A 7045-nucleotide genomic window follows, 5' to 3' on the forward strand; every position below is an offset into this window, starting at 1 on the left:
TAGGTTTTGGAGAATTTACCTACTTGAAATTGAGAGTTTGAGGACTCCATGGAAGAAAGAATTCCATGAATCAAAGACTGACATACCTTAGGTGAAGAAATCCAACAAAATCGTGTGAGAAAGCCTCCTTCTTCCAGCCCTAACTTGATCTTCTTCTTCTTCAGAGTTCTAGAGAGATGATTTTGGAGAGGGTTTGTTTTTTATTTTTGGATTTTTGGAGTTATGACTTTAGATGTGTTAATTTAGGTGGGAAAAATACTTATATAGTTGTTTAAAATAGGCTTAAAAGGACACCACATAACCATTAAATGAAAAGGAAATCCCCAAAAGACCCCTAGCCTTAACTGCCAAGTGGCAGTTTCAGGCATGACCTACGATTGGAGACCCACAAACCGTGGGTGGGACCACGACCCGTGCTGGTGAACCGTTGGTCAAGGAACTGGGAGCTATTTTGAGGGTTTTGACCCAAGACCCCCACCTACAGGGCGAGGGTGGACCTACGGGGCGTAGGTTGCCCTCGTGGGTCACTGCCCAGGCAGCCTTCTAGGTCTTTTCCTCTTCTTTTTTTCGAGTTGCTTTCCTTCGTGTTGGTAGTGGTACCTACCTGCAAGGACCCATGTTTGGTCCTTAGGGTTTAGGCCTTGACATTTTAACTCTAAAACATGAAATGTTTAGGTATGGGTAGGTATTTTCAAGGCTCTAATCTTAGCCTACTAGTTTTATGTTAGACACTAGTTTAGTTTATAAATTTTCGGAATGTTACATTATCTCCCCCTTGGGGACATTCATCCTCGAATGATGATCTAGACACCCTACCGAAATAAAGACTCAAGACTAGCAGCCCATCATGCATGAAACATCAAAATAATGCATAATTCAAAGGAGGAAACATCAACTCCATCTCAAAACATAATAAATGCAAGGGAGTAGGAACTACGTACATCTAACAACCCAATATGCATGAAACTCAATATATCTCATATTCATAGGAGGAACTACTTTATCCAACTAAAATAATGCTCAACACAATATCATGGAGCCAATATGCCAATACTCTCAAAAGCATACGAAAACAGGTTCATCAACACATCTCATGAAGTCAAATAGGCAACTCATACTAAATGCACAAGAACATAAATCATGGAAACTCATTTTCTTACTAAACATGAATTTTATCAAGAACATGCATAACATAAATAAAACATGGAAAAACTCATATAACACACATGACTCCCAAAACACTAAAACTCAAGAGGAACTACTTACCTCAAGCTTGATTAGGAGTAGAAGGAAAGAGATGAGAATATCGGGACTTCATATCGGCCTCGGCCTCCCAAGTAGCACCTTCAACTAAATGATTTCTCCATTAAACCTTGATGGAAGCTACTTCCTTATTTCTCAATCTCTTGACTTGCCGGTCAAGGATCTCTACCGGAACCTCTTCATAGGAAATGCTTTCATCAACACCTAACCCTTCTAAAGGAATAATGGACACCGGGCCCCCAATACACTTTTTAAGCATAGAAACATTAAATATCGGGTGAACCGGGGCCAACTCATTTGGAAAGTCAAATTCATAGGCAACTTTCCCAATACGCTTCAAAATTTTATTTGGGCCTACATACGGGGGACTAAGTTTCCCCTTTTTGCCAAACCTCATCACACCCTTCATAGGGGAAATTTTCAAATAGACCCAATCACCAACTTCAAATTCTAGGTCCCTACTCCTCACATCAGCATAAGACTTTTGCCTACTTTGAGCCATCTCAACCTCTCTCTAATGAGCCGTACTTTCTCAATAGCCTCATAAACCGATTCGGGACTAATAAGAGCAATCTCACCTACCTCAAACCAACCAACCGGAGACCTACATATCCTACCATACAAGGCTTCAAAAGGAGCCATACCGATGCTTGAGTGGTGACTATTATTGTAGGCAAACTCTATCAACGGCAAGTGGTCATCCCAATTACCTTTGAAATTTATAACACACGCCCTCAACATGTCTACTAAAGTATGAATGATACGTTCCGCTTGACCATCCGTTTGAGGGTGGAAAGCGGTGCTAAGCTTTACCTTAGTACCAAGCCCCTTTTGAAATGACTTCCAAAAGTGTGAAGTAAATTGAGTACCCCGATCTGAAATGATAGATAGAGGAACTCCATGCAACTTCACTATCTCCCTTATATACAACTTGGCGTAGTCTTTCGCCGAGTGGGATACCTTAATGGGAATAAAGTGGGATGATTTTTTCATCCTATCAACAATGACCCAAATAGAATCATGTTGCCTTCGAGTACGAGGCAAACCCACAACAAATCCATATTTACCTCTTCCCACTTCCAAGTGGGAATTGGTATATCTTGCAAAAAGCCTCCCGGACTTCGGTGCTCAACCTTAACTTGTTGACAATTAGGAAATTTGGCTACAAATTCCGCAATATCCTTTTTCATACCATTCCACCAATAGACTTCCCATAGATCATGGTACATCTTGGTGGCTCCCGGATGAATAGAATATCTAGAACCATGAGCCTCTTCTAAAATTTGCTCCCTCAAACCATCAACATCTGGAACACATAATTGACCTTGGTACCTAAGTACCCCATATCCCCCTTGGGAGAAAGCCTCACCGGACTTCTTGAGTACCGATTCTTTCAATTCCATTAATATAGGATCAAGTTCTTGTTTAGACTTTACATCTACCACAAAGGACTATCCGTAGACATTATGAACCGTGACACCACCCTTAGGGGAATATATTAGTTGGACACCTAACCAGGCCAATCTATGTACTTCACGAACCAATTCCTTATTTTCATCCTCTACATGAGCCACACTACCCATGGATAATCTACTAAGTGAATCTGCTACTACATTAGCTTTGCTAGGGTGGTAAATGACACTCATGTCATAATCCTTCAAAAGTTCTAACCACCTTCTTTGTCGGAGATTCAAGTCTTTTTGGCTAAACACATATTGAAGACTTTTGTGATCGGTGAAAACATCCACATGGTTCCCCATACAAGTAATGCCTCCATATTTTTAAAGAAAATACTACCACCGCTAATTCAAGATTATGGGTTGGATAATTCTTCTCATAAACCTTAAGTTTCCTTAAAGCATAGGCAATCACCTTACCATGTTGCATGAGCACACATCCCAACCCCACTCTAGAGGCGTCACAATATACAACAAAACCATCGGTACCCTCCAGTAAGGTCAACACCGGAGCGGAAGTAAGTCTATCTTTCAACTCTTGGAAGCTTTTCTCACAAGTATCCGACCACTCAAATTTATCCTTCTTTTGAGTCAAAGCCGTTAATGGAGAAGCAATGGAGGAAAAACCCTCAACAAACCTCCTATAGTAACCGGCCAAACCCAAGAAACTTCTAATGTCGGAAGGAGTTAGAGGTCTAGGCCAACTCTTGACCGTATCCATCTTTTTAGGATCTACCTCAATACCCTTGCTCGATATTATATGACCAAGGAAGGCTACAGACTTTAACCAAAACTCACACTTTCTAAACTTAGCAAATAGTTGGTGGTCTTTAAGGACTTGCAACACAATCCTCAAATGGCCCATATGATCATTTTCACTCCTTGAGTAGATCAAGATATCATCAATAAACACGATCACAAACATATCAAGGTAGTGTCTAAACACCCTAATCATTAGGTCCATAAATGCCGCCGGGGAATTGGTTAAGCCAAATGACATCACAAGGAATTCATAATGCCCATACCTAGTTTGAAAAGCCATCTTGGGTATATCATTCCCTCTCACCCTTAGTTGGTGATACCGCGAACGAAGATCAATTTTGGATAAATAGATATCCCCTTGAAGTTGATCAAACAAGTCATCAATTCTCGAAAGGGGATATTTATTCTTTATGGTCACTTTGTTCAATTGACGATAATAAATGCACATCCTAAGAGACCCATCCTTCTTCCTAACAAACAACACCGGAGCACCCCAAGGAGAGATACTCGGACGAATAAAACCCTTTTCTAGCAAATCCCTTAATTGTTCCTTCAACTCTTTCAACTCGGCCGGAGCCATTCAATAAGGAGGAATGGAGATAGGTTGTGTATCCGGTAAAAGGTCAATGCCAAAATCTATTTCCCGCTCGGGAGGAATACTGGGCAAATCATCGAGAAAATTTTCCAGAAACTCATTCACTATCGGAACAAACTCTAGAGAAGGGGTTTCATACTTAATATCCATGACCCTAAAAGGATGGTAAATACACCATTTGGAGATCATTTTCCTAGCTTTGAGGAAAGAAACAAATTGACCTCTAGGGATAAAATTTCCCACTTTCCATTATAAAATGGGCTCAATTGGGAATTGGAATTTGACCACCTGGGTCCTACAATCAATAGAGGCATAACATGCATGCAACCAATGCATACCCAAAATCATATCAAAATCTAACATGTCTAATTCTACCAAATCCACCAAGGTAACTTTATGAGACAAGGAAATAGGACAACTCCTCTAGACTCTTTTTGCCACTACCGAGTCACTAATCAGGGTGGAAACCAAAAAAGGTTCAACTAACACTTCGGGGAGTATTTCAAACTTCGTGGCCACAAAAGGTGTAACAAAGGACAAAGTGGCACCGGGATCTAACAAAGCATATACATCAATAGAAAAGACTTGTAACATACTGGTCACCACATCCGGGGAGCTCTCTTGGTCACCTCGGGATTAAAGAGCATAAAGGCGGTTTTGGTTTTGAGCATTGGAGTTGGAATCACTTGGAGAAGTTTGTTTGTCTTCTCTCTCCTTGGTCATGAGTACCGGGCAATCTCTCTTCTTGTAGCCACTTTTTCCACACCCATAGCACCCATTCTAGCCAACCAAACATTTTTCTTCATGTTTTCTACCACATTTTGTACAATTAGGCCTAGCCACATAGGAACCACCACTATTTCCTCCTTGAGGTTTAGGGTTAGGCACCCTATCATTGTTGACCCTTGGGGGAGCATTCGAGGAGCCTAGGTTGGAGAAACTTTGCTTGACCCTTTGCCGACCTTGCCCATCGGACTTAGAATTGGGGAAATTCCCTTCACCGGTTCTAGGCCTCTTCACCTCCCTATTCTTGTCTTGGAGTTCCTCATCCTCCATTTGTTGAGCATACACCATCAGACGGGATATATCCATGTTATCATGAAGCATTGCTGAACAACATTCTTTTCTTACCAATCTAGACACACCCGTCACATACCTACTCATTTCATCCATAGGGTCCGCCACCATAGCCGGAGCATACTTGAAATTTGGTAAACTTTAGAGAATATTCTTGAACATTCATAACTCCTTGACAAAGGTTGACAAATTCTTCCACTTTGGCCTCCCTCTTCTCTCGGGGAAAGAACCTATCAATGAATGCTTTTTTGAACACCTCCCAATTTATGGGACCCGCTTCTACCGGCCTATTCCTCTTCCATTGAGTATACCATACTTGAGCCACACCCTTCAATTGGTAAGCGGCTAGCTACGCTTTCTCTACCGAAGTCACCCCCATGGCATCAACTATCTTGTAAACCTCTTCCACAAATTCTTGAGGATCCTCTCCCACTTTGGAACCAAGAAACACGGGAGGGTTCGTTCTTGTAAAATCTCTCAACCTAGAAGTTGTAGAATTGGAATTAGGGTTCACATGGCTCCCAACATCCCTATTGGATTGAGCCGTCATAGCTTGGGTTTGAGTTGTCATGGCTTGAGCTTGGGTCGTCATGGCTTGAGTTATCATTTGCATAGTAGATCTTAATTCCTCTTGGGTCACATTCTCAGCCACGGGATCAACTGTAGCTTGATTCCCTTGAGGAGGAACCTAATTACCTTGAGGAACTCCTTGATTCAAATTCTACTCTTCCACCCTTCTAGTATTCGCCCTTCGTGTATTCATTTCCTAAAGACACAAGAGAAAGATTAGGAGAGGGACTTTTATAGAGTAAAATTCTATGGCACGACTCAATAGTAATGAAAGAAGTGAAATTTCCTAAACGTCTTATAACCTCTCACTCATAAGTGTGGCACGTTTCACACTCATGAACAAGACTCTACTAGACGTGGCTTATGAGACATCATTCTAGAATCATTCTAAACTGTTTGCTCTGATTACCAAGTTTGTCACGATCCAAGGGTACCCCCTAGACGTAACATGGCACATAATACCCCTAAAGGTACTATGTAAGCCACTTAGCATATCATCACATAAGTAAAGAACAATGAAGAGTAAAAACACATTTCAAGTCTTAAGAAGTTTTCATAAAAACAATGCGAAAGTCTAGACATTATCTCATCTATCCATCTATTACAATTGAAGTCTCAAAATAGGGTCACAACCCTTATAATAGAAATATGAAAAAAAGTTTAATACAATGAAAGGAAAGGAACAACAAGATAGCACCCGTCCTCGGATCCATGATGACTCACCACAAGCTAGGAGAATAGTCAATCCAACCTTGTATCAATGGAAGAACACCTCAAATACCAGAACCTACACTTTGTGTAAAATGTAGAAGAAATATGGGTTAGTACAAAAATGCACCAAGTATGATAGCCCTGCATAAAATCCTTGAAATCTTGCTAAAAAGGACATTTTTGTTTGAAATGTATGCACTTTACCAAGTTTATAGTTCATCATGAAAATTAGTGTAAAAGTATAAGATACAAGCATATTCAACATATTTATCATCATATAATGGAAAAAACCCGTAAGTACCCTCAAAGCATCCTTGTGCAATGTATGAATAAGATCCCATACTCCTATCCACGCTAAGGAAAGATTATTAAGTAACTATAGTTCATAACCCAAATTATAGTTCATATTATCATAGTGGGATTAGCTTTAACTGACATAGACCATGTAATACCCCTAAAGGTACTATGTAAGCCACTTAGCATATCATCACATAAGTAAAGAACAATGAAGAGTAAAAACACATTTCAAGTCTTAAGAAGTTTTCATAAAAGCAAAGCTGAAGTCTAGATATAGTCTAATTTAGCCATCTATTACAATCGAAGTCTCAAA

This window comes from Solanum tuberosum, unplaced genomic scaffold, assembly GCF_000226075.1.
Source record: "Solanum tuberosum cultivar DM 1-3 516 R44 unplaced genomic scaffold, SolTub_3.0 scf00058, whole genome shotgun sequence".
NCBI lineage: Eukaryota > Viridiplantae > Streptophyta > Magnoliopsida > Solanales > Solanaceae > Solanum > Solanum tuberosum.